The 17,739-nt window shown below is 39.2% G+C and overlaps 1 protein-coding gene and 1 non-coding gene across 2 annotated transcripts in view; both read left to right on the forward strand.

Moving 5' to 3' along the window:
- The window catches only part of GPC6 (glypican 6), a 1,214,516-nt gene that overhangs the window by 551,657 nt on the left and 645,120 nt on the right, over window positions 1-17,739 (forward strand). The window lies entirely within an intron of this gene.
- On the forward strand, window positions 16,722-16,796 carry TRNAG-UCC (transfer RNA glycine (anticodon UCC)). The gene has a single exon. It is a non-coding gene; the product is annotated as a tRNA-Gly (tRNA).

Here is a 17,739-nt window from a genome sequence, read left to right on the forward strand (position 1 = left end):
ATATCTCCTGCACTGCAAGCAAATTCTTAACCATCTGAGTCACCAGGGATCATCTGTGATTTCTGTAGCCATCAAACCATTCCCTGTCCTGCTTTGCCCACTAGGTATCTTCTCAGGGACTACTGAGCACTAAGTATCAAACGTCTGTCCTTAATCAGCTCTGATTGCCATTACAATATACCAAGACTGGGTGATTTAACCATCAGCAATGTATTGCTCACATTTCTGGAGGCTAGAAATCCAAAGTCAAGGTCACAGATTCAGTTCCTGGTGAGTGTCCTTTTCGTAACTCGCAGATGGCCACCTTCTCACTAGCAGAGAGATAATGAGCTATTCTCTCTTCCTCTTCTATAAATCACTCATCCGATGATGGTGGTCCTGACTTTGAGACTTCATCTAAACCTAATTACCTCCCAGTGGTCCTACCTGCAAATACCATCACATTGGGGGTTAGGGCTTCAGCGTATGAATTTGAGAGGACATTCAATCCATAACAACTGCCCTTGATCTTAGTTTCAGTAGAAAGATGTAAGAAGGAAAGCATGGCCCCTTCAAGAATTATCTTTAGGCGGAGGTCCTGTGGCCACTAAGAGAGCTGCACCAATCTCTTTTTGCCATGTGACAAACAGCTCAGAGGCAGGGAGATAAGTTCAAATTTGGAAGACCTAAGAGCCACTTCGGCTTAGATGCCTCCTGGCCCAGAGCAGCCAGTGTTTCTGACAGACCACTGGGCATAGCTGTCCTTGTATAAATCAAGGGCAGAAGAGACAGAAAAGTCAGGACATTCAGGGACACCCCAAACTGGGAAGACTATCCCAGACTTTTATAACTTATTTCTAGTTCTTCCCAGACTAGACTTAATTTGTCAATCCAGGTCAGTTTTCGTGTAGATACTATTCCTAAGTAATATAGCTAGTATATATCAGGTGACCAGGGGATCAGAGTGCTAGTACATTCATTGAAGGTCAAGTTGTCATGAAAAAGAAGAAAGGAGGGCTATTAACCCCTTCCCACTCTCTAGATTAGTGGTTACCTTCCCCTGAATCCCACTTCTTGGAGCCATTCCTAAGAGCACTGGAACATTTAGGGAAGTTATCACAAAGTGTCTTGTATTTTGAACTTGATTAGGAGATAAGTTATGCTAATATAATACACTTTTCTCCAACCTCTCCTTAGCATATTACTTTTACCAGAATCCCAGACACTAATGACACACTCAATGCTATAATTAGTAAAAGTCATGTATAATGCCTTAGTGATGGATTAACTTTTTCAGGAACTCTCTTTAATAATGCTTTACTCTGAGCAACATCCTAATGCATAAATTTAAAAAGTGATTACAGAGGTACACTCCTCATAATCAGAGTTGGTTCATCAATAAGCATTTATTTAGAAGTCCTAGTGAATCGTGGCCTGTTTGGGCTCTGGAAATTCATCGTGAAAAAGGAAGAGAATGTCCCTCCTTTAAGGAGCTTGCGCTTGACTGCAAGGGGACCATCAACAGGTTTAAAAACTAAATACTTAATATAGTTTGTTACAATCACGTAATGCACTAGATCAAGGCATAGTGGGCAGTGAGGTTGGGGCCAGTGTGGCGGGGACATAAAGAACAGCTGCTTTAACCAGAAAGATTAGGACCAGCAAAAGCCCCTGGGAGGAGATGCCATCTAATGTAAGACAGGAAAGGTTGAGAAAGGGACAGGCATGCAAGGCCAGAGGGAGGAGCATTCCAAGAGAAGAAAAAAGGTGAATGTTCAGAGAAAGGAAAGTACTTGATATCACAACAACACAACAACAATAAACAACACAATAACACTAAAAAACACAGTACAGAATCACAACAGTTAACAACTATATACCTACTGCCAATAATTTGGGGCTCACTCTTGCTTGGCACTGTGTTACGCTGTTTCTCAACCCACTTACAAGACTTCACATGCGCAGAAACTACAGCCTCCAGAAGTGAGTTACATGCTGAAAGTCACGTGGAGTTCAGATTTCATGTCCGAGATTTGAACTCAGGTCCAAAGTCTAAATTCAAAAGCACTCTCCTCAACTTAAATCTGCAGTTTTCTAGAACCAGATGGTTGTTGCTACCTTCTGGCCTCCTCTGCTTCTGAAATGCTGAGTGAGGCTACAAAAAAGATGATGCCAAATGTGATCAGGGAGAAATGAAAAGCACATGTATTTGGCCAAGCAAGTATTACTTTGCAGTCTATTAGCTATGGTTAAATATTTAACACTTTTGAAAGCTCTGGGTTGATGACATTTTCAAATTGCCAATTTCTGTTTACTTTGGGGTAGCCTGCAACATTACTGTATTCAAGAACAGTCAGCCCAGCCTTGCTTTGCTAAAACTGAGTGGCTCGCTCTTAACACCCAAGGCAGAAGTTGGCGAACATTGTCTAAACAAACCAATTTCAACAGAATTTTAAAGTTACTCAGAGATATATTGCTGTCAAAAAAAAAAGTTCCCTGAAAAGTCATAAAATTCTGCAGTATGACTCATTATTTGCTGACTGTTTGTGTGGGAAAATAATTAGCTTTTTAAAATGGAGTGCTGTAGCCAGAAACAATAAACCCCCTTTGCAAAACACAATCCAGTTTCATTTGCCTCTGAAACCTTTCATTTTCTACATTTTCATTGAGCACTGGCCTGGAGAAACAACCAAACCTCTTTTGACAGAGAAGTACTTAAAAAAGGAAACACAATGTAAGTAATCTCTCAAAGCATTATTTTAAAGAATTAGGGGATTGGATTTTATTTTATTAATAATATTAATAGTAATCATCATTTGTGTATGGAACCCTCACTTTGTGTAGGCAGGGTTTGGAGTACTCTAAGGCCAACTCTGAAATAGATACTATAAACATCCATATCTTACAGATGAAATAAATGAGACCAAGACAGGTCAACCAACTCTCTTTTATGACCTCATTAAAGCTTCTTTAGAAGAGATGCATAGCATCTCTTTTGAACCCCAATATCCCCAAAATTGGGGCAGAGAATTAATATCTGGATCTATTGGTCCATTTCTCTAATTGATCTTTCAAAGTATGTTCAATATATTCAGTGTACATTTTCTGTTAAGACCAGCACACATTTGTAGTTCTGCCCTTGGCTCCATTAAGAGCAAGTTTGGAAAACCCCATATGGTGGGCTCTTACTAAGTCAGTTGTGATGCTTGTGCCGTATATATGACATTAAAACCTTTTAATCATGCTTACCTTGTCCTCTTAAACCATTAAACCCATCCCTTTCCCTGCTGACTTTCAGAAATGTCAAGTGCTATGGAGATGAGTGGGATTTGGGCCATTCTTCACCAAAAAATGACCAATGGATAGGACAGTTATGTTAATATTATGATGAAGCACACTTGCTCATATAACCAACCCCTATCTTGTTTCTTTATCCATAATGATACCTATAATAATAAAGACTAGGAATTAAACCCACATCTGGTTAAGTGGTCTTCCAAAAAAGATACATGTTTCATTTCCTTACTCTTCTGACCCCAGCCCAGTTGGTAGCTTTTGAGTTTAGCTTTCTAATTGGTACCATGCTGTTATCATTGCACAGCCATGGGGAAAAGGATCCCATACATGAGCTGGAATTTAGATGCTCAAACAAATGTCAGTTTCCTCTCCCAAGCCCACTTTCTTTGGAAAGGAAAAATAATTTCTCCATTTCCCAGTGTTTATATTTCTTACATTCTGACACTTGCTTGTATTTCTTAATTCTTACATTGTCTAAGATTGATACTTTCTACTAATATTAGATAAACCAAGCTAAGCCTTTCCATTTGCACAGATTACTCCCCGAAAGCAGGCAAATCACATTCTAGCCTTTTATTTGGGCATTCCTGTATGTTCTGACATGATGTCTTTGTTGTCAATGAGGTTTTTATTGTTTGCTTAACAAAATTATCTCATTAAGCGAATGGCTTTAGGGATTCATTTGCTTTTATTTCATTACTAGCTTGGGAAAAAGATATACAACTTTTGTTAGGGGAGGATGTCAAAAAATAGGATCTGTACCTATACAGAGATTATTTTTATAATCTATTTCCCTGTATAGTAATAAAATTATTTTATAGGTTTACATTAATACATTTAATTGCTGCCTTGAGAATTCCAAAGCTAATATGTGCAATGGTACTGCTAATGCCCATTGTATTCTATATAAGCAAATCATACTCATTCATATATCTTTTTCTATAAATCTAAATGGATTTCACTGGTGGCTCAGACAGTAAAGAATCTGCCTGCAATGCAGAGACCTGTGTTCGATTCCTGGATTGGGAAAATCCCCTGGAGGAGTGCATGGCAAGCCACTCCAGTATTGCCTGGAGAATCCCTTGGACAGAGGAGCCTGGCGGGCTGCAGTCGTAGGGTTCACAAAGAGTCAGGACTAAGCACATATATTATTTCTCTTTATCTACATCTATATCTGTATGTAGATTTATGTTTCTTAGGTTAGCTAAGGGTTGTCTGCCATCAAATATGGGTTGCCATATTAAATAAAAACTACTTCAAATTAAAATATTTTAAGAGAAATGCAAGTTATCAAGTCTGCTAGACTTACGTTTATAACACCAGAGGAACACTCAGTGTAAGTGAGATCTTGAAAGAGAAGTCAGAGGTGAGCTTTTTCAATGCTGGTAATTAATTCTTGCTTTGCATAGGCTAATTGAGGGCAGTCATCAAATACTGGATGTCATTTCATTTCCTAGCTGTCAATGGGACTACAATCTGCTTTCCCTGCTAAATCTGTTAACCCCTGTGCTTTTCTTTGCTGATAGAGGCATGTTAAAGATAGAGGGGCACCACGAGCTTTGTTTGGTTTCATGAATGTCAATATTTTCCTTCAAGTGAATTGAATGTTGTTCCTTTGTCAGATTTTTCTTTTCCTAACATCTATGTTAAGGTATACACACATACACAAACAGCAGTAAAGAAAAATATTGGGGAAAAAATGGAGGACCAAAATGAAGAGAGTGAACTGGAGGATATTTCTTAGATAGGCTGTCTTATGTTATAGAATAACTGGTGCTCTGATACATGTGAGTATATTAAATAATTCACTCAGCAAATGGTGACTGTGTATGTACTAACTGATAAGCATTGGGCTACGTATTGGAGAGTCCCTTGAACTGCAAGGAGATCCAACCAGTCCATCCTAAAGGACATCAGTCGTTGGTGTTCATTGGAAGGACTGATGTTGAAGCTGAAACTCCAGTACTTTGGGTACCTGATGCAAAGAGCTGACTCATTGGAAAAGACCCTGATGCTGGGAAAGATTGAGGGCAGGAAGAGAAGAGGATGAGAGAGGATGAGATGGTTGGATGGCATCACCGACTCAATGGACGGGTTTGGTTGGACTCCGGGAGTTGGTAATGGACAGGGAGGCCTGGCGTGCTGTGGTTCTTGGGTCGCAAAGAGTCAGACATGACTGAGCAACTGAACTGAAGTATTGGAGAAGTGAGAGAAAAGGCAACAAAAGCAGCTCAGAGACTATTGTTGAGGTTGGGGTGACATCAGTACATGTGCTTGGATGTGACCCTTGGCCATCACAGGTAATTTTCTTGGGAACCTGCATATCTGTCCTAGAACAAGAACCCCTCTGTCACTCTCTGCAGTTTCCTTTTCTAACTGTCCTCCATTTCTTAGCTCTCACCTCTGCCCAGAAAAATCCCGTTCCAAGCAAATGGCTTATTTGGCAATGACTGAGTCTAGAGAGCCAAGTCTTCCCATGGGAAGATGTGTTTTGATGTGTGCTTTGAATTTCTGGGTTGGCTGGACACATTTGCCTTGAAGTCCAGAGAGACTATGGCCATGTCTTACTCTATCAAATAACTCAAAGAACTGCAGCAAATCCAAGTTGAACAAATCACTTTTCTAAAAGACAGTTGAGATAAACATTTCAGGGTTTGTTGTTTTTTTTTTCCTTAAGTTCTTGATGATTTTGATCTCACTGACCTCACTCTATGTTTAGGCTTTGTATTTTACAGTTGTGTGTGTGTGTGTGTGTGTGTGTGTTCCAAATTTTATATTTACCTGCCAGATACAGTTTTCCATCTCATATTGTTTTCCATGCATAGTTTTGTGAGTCCTTGGAGAAAAAGGACTGAGACTACCTCTTTGAAACCTGCTCAGAGCCAATTGTTGTACCGTCACAGTGGAGGAATTGAATACATTGAGCTGAATTTAAGGGGCTTTAATCAAGGTTCATTACAGTTTTTATATTAGCAAAATAATTTATATTCAAAATAGCCTTTTTAACGTGGGAAATAGATGGGGAAACAGTGGAAACAGTGTCAGACTTTATTTTGGGGGGCTCCAAAATCCCTGCAGATGGTGACTGTAGCCATGAAATTAAGAAACACTTACTCCTTGGAAGGAAAGTTATCACCAACCTAGATAGCGTATTGAAAAGCAGAGACATTACTTTGCCAACATAGGTCCGTCTAGTCAAGGCTATGGTTTTTCCAGTGGTCATGTATGGATGTGAGAGTTGGACTGTGAAGAAAGCTGAGTGCTGAAGAGTTGATGCTTTTGAATTGTCGTGCTGGAGAAGAGTCTTGCGAGTCCCTTAGACTGCAAGGAGATCCAACCAGTCCATTCTAAAGGAGACCAGTCCTGGGCATTCATTGGAAGGACTGATGCTGAGGCTGAAACTCCAATACTTTGGCCACCTCATGTGAAGAGTTGACTCATTGGAAAAGACCCTGATGCTGAGAGGGATTGGGGGCAGGAGGAGAAGGGGACAACCGAGGATGAGATGGCTGGATGGCATCACCAACTCGATGGACATGAGTTTGGGTGAACTCCGGGAGATGGTGATGTACAGGGAGGCCTGGCGTGCTGCAGTTCATGGGGTCGGAAAGAGTCGGACACGACTGAGTGACTGAACTGAACTGAACTGAACACACTCAATGACATTCTAAATCGAGTTTGCTCCTTCAGTTCTTTCTAGTGTCTATAGTTAAAAATTACTGATCCCATGTTCATCATTCATATTAACTCTGGAGACAATTTGGAAAAATAATACAAAGCCTCAAAGTATTCATGCAGCAGTAGAGTTTATCACTTGCCTCAAGTTGCACTCATGCAACTATGTAGTGGGTAGAGCCCCTATGTTTCATAAAGTCCATTACAATATGATGAGATCCAGCTTCTGTGGTTCAGTTTCAGAGAGGTGATTTTATTATCCCCAAAACACCTAAATGGCTTCAGTTAATATAGTCTATATTGTTTTGCCTCAGTGTTCCCTGTGTTCTTTTTTTTGAGTGTGGGAGGAGCAATCCTTTATCCTTTTGCCAAACACAGATGATGTGTTCCTTGCAACTGTGAATACAAAACTTGGAGATCGGTTTCTTTCCCTGATTTCCCCAAGGCATCTTGCACTCACCTTAGAGTTCAATGTCAGAGAAATGACAAACTGTGTGAACTGATGAAAGGTGGGATTCTTCTGCTCTATAGAGAAAGACACTTCTAGGCTTTTCTTTAGATTTTCCCAGTGTGTAGATATGATCCCCTGGATTGGAAAGGCTATGCAAGTCTTGTCTGCTGGAATTTGTCGTAAAGGGCTGCAAACAGGTTTTTTTTCTTAATAAATCTAAGAATTACAGGTTATCTTAAAAAGGGATAATACCTGGTACACATATAGAAGAGTACCAATATCAACAGAAATAGGTAAGAATAAGGCAAAGGTTCTCCAGTGGTGTGTGTGTGTGTGTGTGTGTGTGTATGTGTGTTAGTCTCTTGGTAGTGTCAACTCTTTGAGAACACATAGACTGCAGCCCACCAGGCTCCTCTATCCATGGAATTCTCCACACAAGAATACTGGGGTGGGTTACCATCCCCTCCTCCAGGGGATCCGTCTCACCCAGAGATCTGACCCTGGTCTCCTGCATTGCAGGCAGACTCTTTATGATCTGAGATACCAAGGATGCCCAGTCCAATAGCATTAATTGGACATAAAGTCACTAAGAAGTAATTTAAAGGAAAATCAAAATTTTAAAAAATACATTAATTTTTTTTTCTCAAAATGTGAAGAAAAGTTCTGTATCATCAACTTAAATGTGTGTATTTTCATTGTATATGTGTGGGGATATCAAACCCATTAAATGAAAACTTAAGAAAAAAAAAAAAACACAAAAACATTTTTTTCCTGAAAGGTGCATCACCATAGGCTGCTTATATAGTCAGTTACATCCCGCCATATCAGATTCCATTGCTATTGTAAACAGTGAGCTCAGTCATCATTGTGAATTTATTTTTTCCAATCTCTCCATATTGGAATGACCCCTGGCTTAGCTGAATTGTTAAAAAAAAAAAAAAAAAAAAATAGCATATAAAACAACCCCTGAAGTCTTTTTGAAACTGGTACACAGCTTTCTTCATTATTAAACAGCTGGCCCTATAGCTATATGAAATTTTATTAAATTGACCTTAATGGCTTAGCACAAAAAAATAAATGTTTAAGTTGCAATTTTCAACCTTATCTAAGACCGCTCCTATTAAAGATTTGATATTGTAGATGTCTGAAGCAAGTCTTAGAGCAAGTGAATAACTTACATTTTATCTGTATCTTTGAATCTTTATTTTGGAATCACCTTTATGTTTGTTATACTACTTCTTATTATCATAGTAAAAATTTATTAACACAAAATAACTGGATTTTGTTTGATATGCCAGAATTTTTATTTCTGTTTGATTGCAACCTTCTTAACTAAAAGCTTGCATTTTGATGACCTATGTGTGTGAAGCACTGTTATAGGCACAGCATAAAAATGTGCCCATAAAGCAAACGAGCCTATTGTCAAGGGTTTTACAGGCTAAAAAAACATATAGTGATGCTTTCTTCACTTGTTTCTTGTCTTTTAATGAAAGACTTTCACACCTCTGGGGTCCTCGAGCATACAGAGGTAGGGAAATCAGCATTTTTGTAACACACCCCAGCTGAGTTGGCATTTTTCAGACCCCTTCCCCAAAACATGGATTTATAGAGCCATAGATCTGCTTATGTTAACTTCTGACTAAAGCACATTCCTTTCAGCTTCTCTCTCAGATGTGGAAGTAAATTCCTAAAACCACAGTTTATTTTTTGTTCACTGATCTGTTTCATGATGACATTGCTAAACTCTCTTTTTCCTATCCCCACTCCTTTTTTATTCCTCTTGTCCCTAACAGAAGTGGCCTGTTTTCTGAGCCTGTGCTTAAAGAGACGTTCTCAAAAGCTGTTTTAAATTCATTCTGGTATGTCTTTGTAAACTGGAATTATAGTCAAATCAATATTTTTTCTGTTAAAAAGGGTGGATGATTGTGTTATGATGGCTCAACCCAGATGCAGATAACCTTCATAGAGACATAGCTTGTATCTGAATGGTGCTTTTGAGGATGAGGGGAGGCCATTGAAAGTCCTAAGGCGAGCTTGCAAGAAGGATGCTGATTTTGTATAATAAATATATTGAATTTAAGTGAAAATGGCAAGGTACCTGGCAAAACCTGAGCAAAGGCCCAGAATTATAACAGGGTATATGTGTTTAAGAATAGCAAGTAATCCAGTTCTCTTGAGGGGAGGATTTTGTAGGTGTTAACGAGGTGCCTTAACTAACAAGATGTCATTAATATCTAGGAGCAAAAGAGTGCATTTCACTAGAAAGCCAGTGGTTAGAATGTTAAACTTAAGATCCAAGGTGACAAATCTGGCAGCATCGAAAGACTAGAAACCAGGGAATCATTTTTGATTATCCAGACGTAAGGGCTAAGGGCCTGGATTAGAGTAGAGGGAAAGAAATATATCATAGAGAATGTGATAAATGGAGTAGAAAGAAGGATATAGTCTTTCAAAAATTTTATAAGTTTTGAAAACGTATCACACCAGTTCTCAAAATCTGGCATGTGTAAGTATCGTCTGGGGGTTTGTTAAAATGGCTCATTGGTGTGGTACTGTTTCTCAAGTCCTGGGGTGGGACTTTGGAGTTGATATTTTAAGAGAATGACTCAGTTGTTTCTGGCACAGGTGGTTCATAGATCACAATTTGAGAAGCGCTAGCTTAATACTTGTTTGAGGCCGGAAAGAAAAGTACGGTCCTAGGGACTCTCAAACAAGGCTACTGTACAAGTCTACAAGTTTACTGATTGTAGACTTTATTAACTAGACATTTGTTAATTTAATATTGTAAATACAGGGGTGTGTGTGTGCATGCTCAGCTGTGTCCAGCTCTTTGTGACCTGGCAGACTGTAGCCCGCCAGGCTCCTCTGTCCATGGGATTTTTCAGGCAAGGACACTGGAGTGGGTTGCCACTTCCTACTCAGGGGATCTTCTTGTCCCAGGGATTGAACCTGTGTCTCCTGCATTGGCAGGCGGATTCTTTACCCCTGAGTCACCTGGGAAGCCCAAATACAGGGGACTCACCAATAAATTTTGAAAAGGAAGATAGTGAGGTAAACTCCACTGTTAAGATACATGAAAACGTGCTAACAGTGGTGGAAGTGTCTGGCAAATGTGGCAATACTGTCCTGCAGCTCCAGGGTGACTGCAGGCTGACCTTGTAGAGTCGGGGTCCACTATTCAGAAGTTGCTTCCCAAACCATATGACTAGATGAAAGCTGATGAAAAGGGAGAAAAGTGCTGAAAACAAAAGAGTAGTGATCTCCCTAAAAGTGGAGAAAGGAGGAAAAGGTCAAGGGGCAAAATACTCTAAACTGGAACTTTCCAACAATATCAGGACCCTCCTGTCCTGAGCATCAAAGTTCAGGGAGATTCATAATGCAGGCTAAACTCTTTTGTTTGTTTCTTATTTGAAAACTCTGGGCTTTTTGATAAGCATAATATTTCACATCATTACAACAATTATCATATTAAAATGGTACATTAAATAAGAAGAAAAGTAACTGATTGGCCATATGGGTATCTTTTCCAAGTGATCATAATTACCGTATTCTCTCCCTGTTTTCACTACTGAAATGACATAAGCTATTAGGCACATAACACAGATACTGTACAATGTCAGCCACTCAGCTGTAAAATTTCATGCTGGAAAAAGAAATCATTTTGTGAACCATTAAAATACAATAAAGCATTTGAAGACCGAAAACTTTTGCTCAGTCAAACATAAAAGTTAATAAAATTATTTAAATACATGCAGTTCAAAAACGGTTTTAAAATCCCTTGCATGCTGTGTCTAAGCAACTGGAGTATGTTTGAGGGAAAAAAAATCCACAAGTGGAAAATAAGAGGTTAAGAAAGATTGTCGATGAAACCTGAGCTCAACTTAGCAAGTGGCACCGGATTAGTCTTTGCATTTAGAAAAATGTGACATTACTTCCAACCTAGTGAGCCTATTATGTCTGCATCTCCTCAGATTTTTACATGGCCTTGAGCAATTTGGGCTTGAGCCAGATATAACATTTTTATTTCAGCAAATCACTTCCCTTTGTTGTACATTTTAAGGATGTACTGAAAGGTACTTTCTAGTCTGAAAATATCAACTTGATCATACAGCACTGATACCTCACTTACAGGGGCCTTTATATAAACCACAGTGTTTTCTTTAACAATTAAACTATCTCAGGAATAGTAAAAATATGAGCTACTCGATTACCACATTAAAAAAAAAAAAACTTTTTTAAAAACAGTGCAGTCAACCTAACCCACGACTGAGCGTACACGTGTGCACACACACACACACACACACACACACACACACACACACACACAGAGAGCCAGGAGAGAAATAACAAGAACAAGTGAACATTTTGGTTGAGATCTTAGGGATAAGAAGAAACATGCACTCCTTTCCCTCTATATTTCTCATTTGGTTTGCCCACAGCTGATATGAAAGAAAATAAAACTCTGAAAATGCATTTTAAGACCTTTTCTTTAAAGCAGCAAAAATATTTGCAATACACAAACATGTCTTGCAAAATCAATCACTGAAAATGCAACATGTATGACACCACCTGTATATATCAATACTAAAAGCAAAAGTAGGCTTTAGGTTCAAGAAGGTGACATTACCATATTCAGTTTATTGCTGAGTATTGGAACAAACTCTTAAAGGCAGTAGTTAAAAATACGCAAGTTTTGCCCAGTTAGGAGTGGAAAGCTTGAGGCCTTTCTTAGGATTTTCAAACAAGGTAATAGACGTATGTATATATGTGTTAAGTCACTCCAGTCGTGTCCAACTCTTTGTGACCCTATGGACTATCGCTTTCCAGGCTCCTCTGTCCATGGGATTTTCCAGGCATGGATACTGGAGTGGATTGCCATGAGTACGATTCAATTCACAATCTTGAAAAAGAAGATTGTTTCCCATTGAGAAATCTGTATCATTTTTATAACACAGAGCATAACATTTTGGGGTTAATCTCTGTAGATGTGAACACTACAGATCCCAGTATATTTATTTTACATAGAAAAGATGTAAGTAGTCTAATCTCAAATTCCAAAGAACTGGAAGCTTATAAGGAAAGCCTTAAGTTTGAGAATATCAGAAGAAAATATAGCAGATATGTTATTAGTAATTCAGGTTTTAGTTATTAAGTATTAATGCATAATTTTTGAATTACACTAGTAATAGAATGTGTCTTGGGGTGTTTTTTCTTGCTTATTGTATTCAGTTCAGTTCCCTTCAGTTGCTCAGTTGTATCGGACTCTTTGAGACCCCATGGACTGCAGCAGGCCAGCTCCTCCCTGTCCATCACCAACTCTGGAAGTTTACTCAAACTCATGTCCATTGAATTGGTGATGCCATTTAACCACCTCATCCTCTGTTGTCCCCTTCTCCTCCCACCTTCAGTCTTTCCCAGCATCAAGGTCTTTTCCAGTGAGTCAGTTCTTCACATCAGGTAGCCAAAGTATTGGAGTTTCAGCTTCAGCATCAGTCCTTCCAGTGAATATTCAGGACTGATTTCCTTTAGGATGGACTGGTTGTGTCTCCTTCCTGTCCATGGAATGCTCGAGTTTTCTCCAACACCACAGTTCAAAAGCATCAATTCTTCAGCACTCAGCTTGCTTTATAGTCTCACATCCATACATGACTACTGCAAAAACCATAGTTTTGACTAGACAGACCTTTGTTGGCAAAGTAATGTCTCTGCTTTTTAATATGCTGTCCAGGTTGGTCATAATTTTTCTTCCAAGGAGCAAGCGTCTTTTAATTTCATGGCTACAGTCACCATCTGCAGTGATTTTGGAGCCCCCAAAAATAGAGCCTTCATAATGCCATATATAAAATGCCCTTGGAAATCAATTTTAAAAAGGTAGTTGAAGAAGAAAGACTTACACTATTTTCATGACTAAAACAGTGACAAATTTATTGATGGTTTTTGCAGCTGTAGTAACTCTGTTCATGAGGAAGTCAGAACATTTTTCCAGCAGACTGACCAGCCTAAAGCAAAGCATATCTGATATTTGTCCAGTGAGACTGAGATGTTCTACACGATCTTATATATATATATATATATATATATATATATATAGCATTTTTATACATATATATGTTACATATAGCATATATATAGAATATTTATTTATGTATATAACATTTTATAAACATTTATATTTAATATATATAAAACATTTATATATTTATAACATATATATAATATTCTATATATATACTTATATATAGAATGTGAAAAATTGGCTTCCCCTATGGCTCAGAGGTAAAGAATTCCCCTGCAATGCAGGAGACATGGGTTGGATCCCTTGGTTGGGAAGACTGCCTGGAGGAGGAGGAAGTGGAAACTGGCTCCAGTATTCTTGCCTTGAAAATCTCATTGACGGGGGGGCCTGGCAGGCTATAGTCCAAAGGGTTGCAAGGAGTTGGACATAACTGAGCAGCTGAGCACAGCAGTGTGAAAATATGTCCCAGATCATTAATGGTATTCTTGTGTCAAAAAACATGTCTATGAGAATTGTGTTGACTATTCAGTTCGGGTTGTATTAAAAATATAAAGGCAGTTTAAGAAACTTGGATAGTGATCATTTTTTAAAAACACTATCAAAAAGTGTGCTGTACATTATTGCTCTCATCATAGACTGGTCAATGATCTTATAGATATCACAGCCTCCTTCCCTGAGTCATGGAAGTTTCCAAGGATAGACACTAGTGAGAAAAAGCTCCTGTATTTAGAACCAACTTTCTCTTTGGGGTCAAGACTACAACTCTTATGAGGGGAAGGGGTAGTTAGGGAGTTTGGGATGGGCATGTGCACACTGCTATATTTTAAATGGATAAGCAGCAAAGTCCTACAGTATATCACAGGGAACTCTGTTCAATGTTATGTGGCAGCCTGGAGGGAGGGGATTTTGCGGGAGAATGCATACATGTTTATGTATGGCTGAGTCTCTTTGTTGGTGACCTGAAACTATCACAACATTGTTAATCACCTATACTCCAATATAAAATAAAAAGTTTTAAAAAAGAATACAGCTCACATCTATCCTTTCATTTCAATAGATGGCCTCACTCCTCTAGTACTCTCCTTTTAATCCAATTTTTTAAAAATAAAATTTATCATATGATATATATATATATATATTTATGTATATGCTGTGCTGTGCTTAGTTGCTCAGTCTTGTCCCACTATTTTGGGACCCCATGGACTGTAACCCACCAGACTTCTCTCTCCATGGGATTTCAAGGGGGTGGATGCTGGAGTGGATTGTCATTTCCCCTTCCAGGGCATCTTTCCAACCCAGGGATCGAACCCACATTTCTGGCATTGGCAGGGGGATCTTTACCACTGAGTCACCTGGGAAGCCTATTTATATTACACACACACACACACATTCTTACACAGCATTAGTTTAGGCAAAGAGAATACTAAGATGAATAAGACATAGTCCTAGAACTCAAGGAAGGGCGAGTCTAGTAGAAGAGACAGGATATAGTGTATTCACATTAGTTATAATGCGGCACTTAAAGTACAAAGAATGGAACAGCTGATTCTCAATGCAGAGTGAGAATGTCTGCCCAGTGGCAGATAGTGGAGCTGAGTCTTCACCTGTGGAGAAATTTTGCAAGTAGCAACAAAGAGCTACTTTTAAAGATCATTCCAAGCATATGGGGGCTTCCCAGGTTTCTCAGAGGTAAAGCATCTGCCTGCCAATTGCAGGAGATGCAAGCTCGATCCCTGGGTCGGGAAGCTCCTCTGGAGGGGGAAATGGCAACCATTCCAGTATTTTTGCTCAGAAAATCCCATGGACAGAGGAGCCTGTGCAAGGAGTCAGACACGAATGAGCAGGAGCACGCATGTACACCAGGCACTGGGAACAGCGAAGTGTGTGCTCTGAATTAAGCTGTTTCCGAGGGTAACTATAGGAAATACTTAGTTTCTGTAAAGGGCAGCTAGTGAGAAGCCTCATAACCCCTTGTGTTTCTGTTTCCAATAAATTTACAATGTTACTTCCCCAAGTCCTGATCAATTCATTGACAAATGAGTGGTATTACCTGTTGCTTGTGACCTACACTGTCTCTGATACTCATTAATGCTCCTGGAGTCATGTGTACTTTATTCAAAAATAGTATGGGGTGCTACTGTGTAACAGAAATTTGGCAGGCTAGGGTTGTAGAAATGTTGCCTGTCTTGTTGGAAGCCTACAGTGCAATAAGAAACAAGTCTTTTCTTTTACTTTTTTTTTTTTTTTCTTTCTTTTTAAAATCAGGGCTGTTTAAAGAGAGGGCTTCCCAGGTGGCTCAGTGGTAAATAATCCACCTTCAAGGCAGGAGACACAGGAGACATGGGTACAGTCCCCAGGTCAGGAAGATCCCCTGGAGGAGGAAATAGCAATCCAGCCCAGTATTCTTGCCTGGAGAATACATGAACAGAGGAGCCTGGCGGGCTACCATCCATGGGGTCACAGAGTCAGACATGACTGAGCGCCTGAGCATATTTAAAAGGATGTTCACTTGCAGAAGATTCAAATAATTCCTAGCAAGATGTCATTTTTTTTCCTAAGGTCTATTAGTTGAAATAGCATTTAAGTCAGCATCGCTATTGATGTTTTGAGATGAAAGGCGTATAGAGTTATTGTTCACTTATTTTCAAAGAGAGTTGTCCAGAAACACTGTTTAACACCAGCACTTATATTTAAAAATACTACTAAATAGTGTTAAATGGGAGCCTGACAAAAATAGTCTCATCACCCACTACCTTATTTTTTGTTCCCCAGCACATTAATTAAAATGTTAAGACATCTTGAAATAGGTGACTCTTCTGTTTGTTTTATTAGAAGAAAATATGAAAACCGCTGTTGAAACACTGACAGTCTGTTGACAGCCTTAGCTTCCAGAATGTCTGAGAGACTGTTCCTGCACTATAACAGTTAAAAAAAAGTTCAGAGGGATTGTAAACTTGTTTATATTGTGATATTGAAAAACAACACAGGATGAAATTGGCCTTCTAACCGTATCCAGTTAACATCACTGTCCCTTTCCAGGAGTAGTTGGAAATGAATTTTCCATCCAAAGTTCTATTCTCTAAGGATTCTACCCAGGAAATGAGACAAAACTGTGGTTTTATTTTATTGTCTTCAAAATGTCTTTTCTAAAGAGTCACCTATGAAGTTTAGTGTCATACAAATGTCATGTAGCAAACACAACCATGAAAAAGAGATCTCTTCTTTTAAACCATTTATGAAGAATTAACAAGGAGAGAAATTAACAATGAGAATTACAAATGAAAACTTAACAGTGGAGGGACTTCCCTGGTGGTCCAGTGGTTAAGACTCCATGCACTTCCAATGCAGGGGCCACAGGTTCGATCCCTGGTTGGGGAACTAAAAGTCCCACATGCCAAGCGGTATGGCCCAAAAGTAAAACTTAAAAAAATAAATAAATAAAATGACATCTATTTAAATGGGAAAGAAATGAATGATGGAGAAGTTCTGTCCTCTTTCTAGTGGTGGGGACCAGGAGAGAGAAAGCCCCTTCCATTATGCCTTTATTCAGGTAACACTTTGCCTTCTCAGCTTGGCCATATGTTCCGTCCTTAGTTTTCTCTGACTTCTGACTCTTAGGGTAGCACGTCAGTGGTTTTCTTGCCTTCTCTGAAGCTACTTAGTCAGATCCACAGGGCGTGTCAAAGCTCTGCTTCCCACTTGCCAAGGGCAACTAGGCTGCATAATGATGAGGAAGCCTTGCAGGGGGAAGCTTGGTCTTCCTATTAATTCTTAAGGGCAGGAGGTGTGTAAATTCTGCTGGTGTAGCAGAGTACATCCTGAAGACTTCATTACCCAGAGCAAACTAAAATCGGGAAAATGGGTGTATAGAGAGTAGAGGGGAGCTTCTCAGGACCCTCAGGCTTTTGGAGAAATTAAATGATATATGGCCTTTGATCAGGGAAAATCATATTGTCTGGCATCGGGACACCTGTGTTGCTTCTTACCAGCCACGTGACCTTGATGATCCCCTTGACTCTTCAGCTTCTGAATTGTCTAATGTTCACACCTCTTGTCTGTAAAATGAGGAACTCTATTGACTTGGCAAGGTTATTGCTAAAATAATGTCTGAGAAGTTGGTTTGAAATGATAGCCTATTAAAATTGGAAGCATTCTACTCTATTTTTGCTAGACCATGTCCTGAGCATCTTGAAGAGCCACAGATTCATTTCTGATGTGGACCGCATCCTTCTCCATGATGGGGTATATATCTCTAGAAGTTTCTATTTGTTTTGATTAAATTGTTCAGCCAATCTCAACTGAGACCCTAAACCATCCATTT

The sequence above is a fragment of the Budorcas taxicolor genome, chromosome 12 (genome assembly GCF_023091745.1).
Source record: "Budorcas taxicolor isolate Tak-1 chromosome 12, Takin1.1, whole genome shotgun sequence".
Classification (NCBI taxonomy): Eukaryota; Metazoa; Chordata; class Mammalia; order Artiodactyla; family Bovidae; genus Budorcas; species Budorcas taxicolor.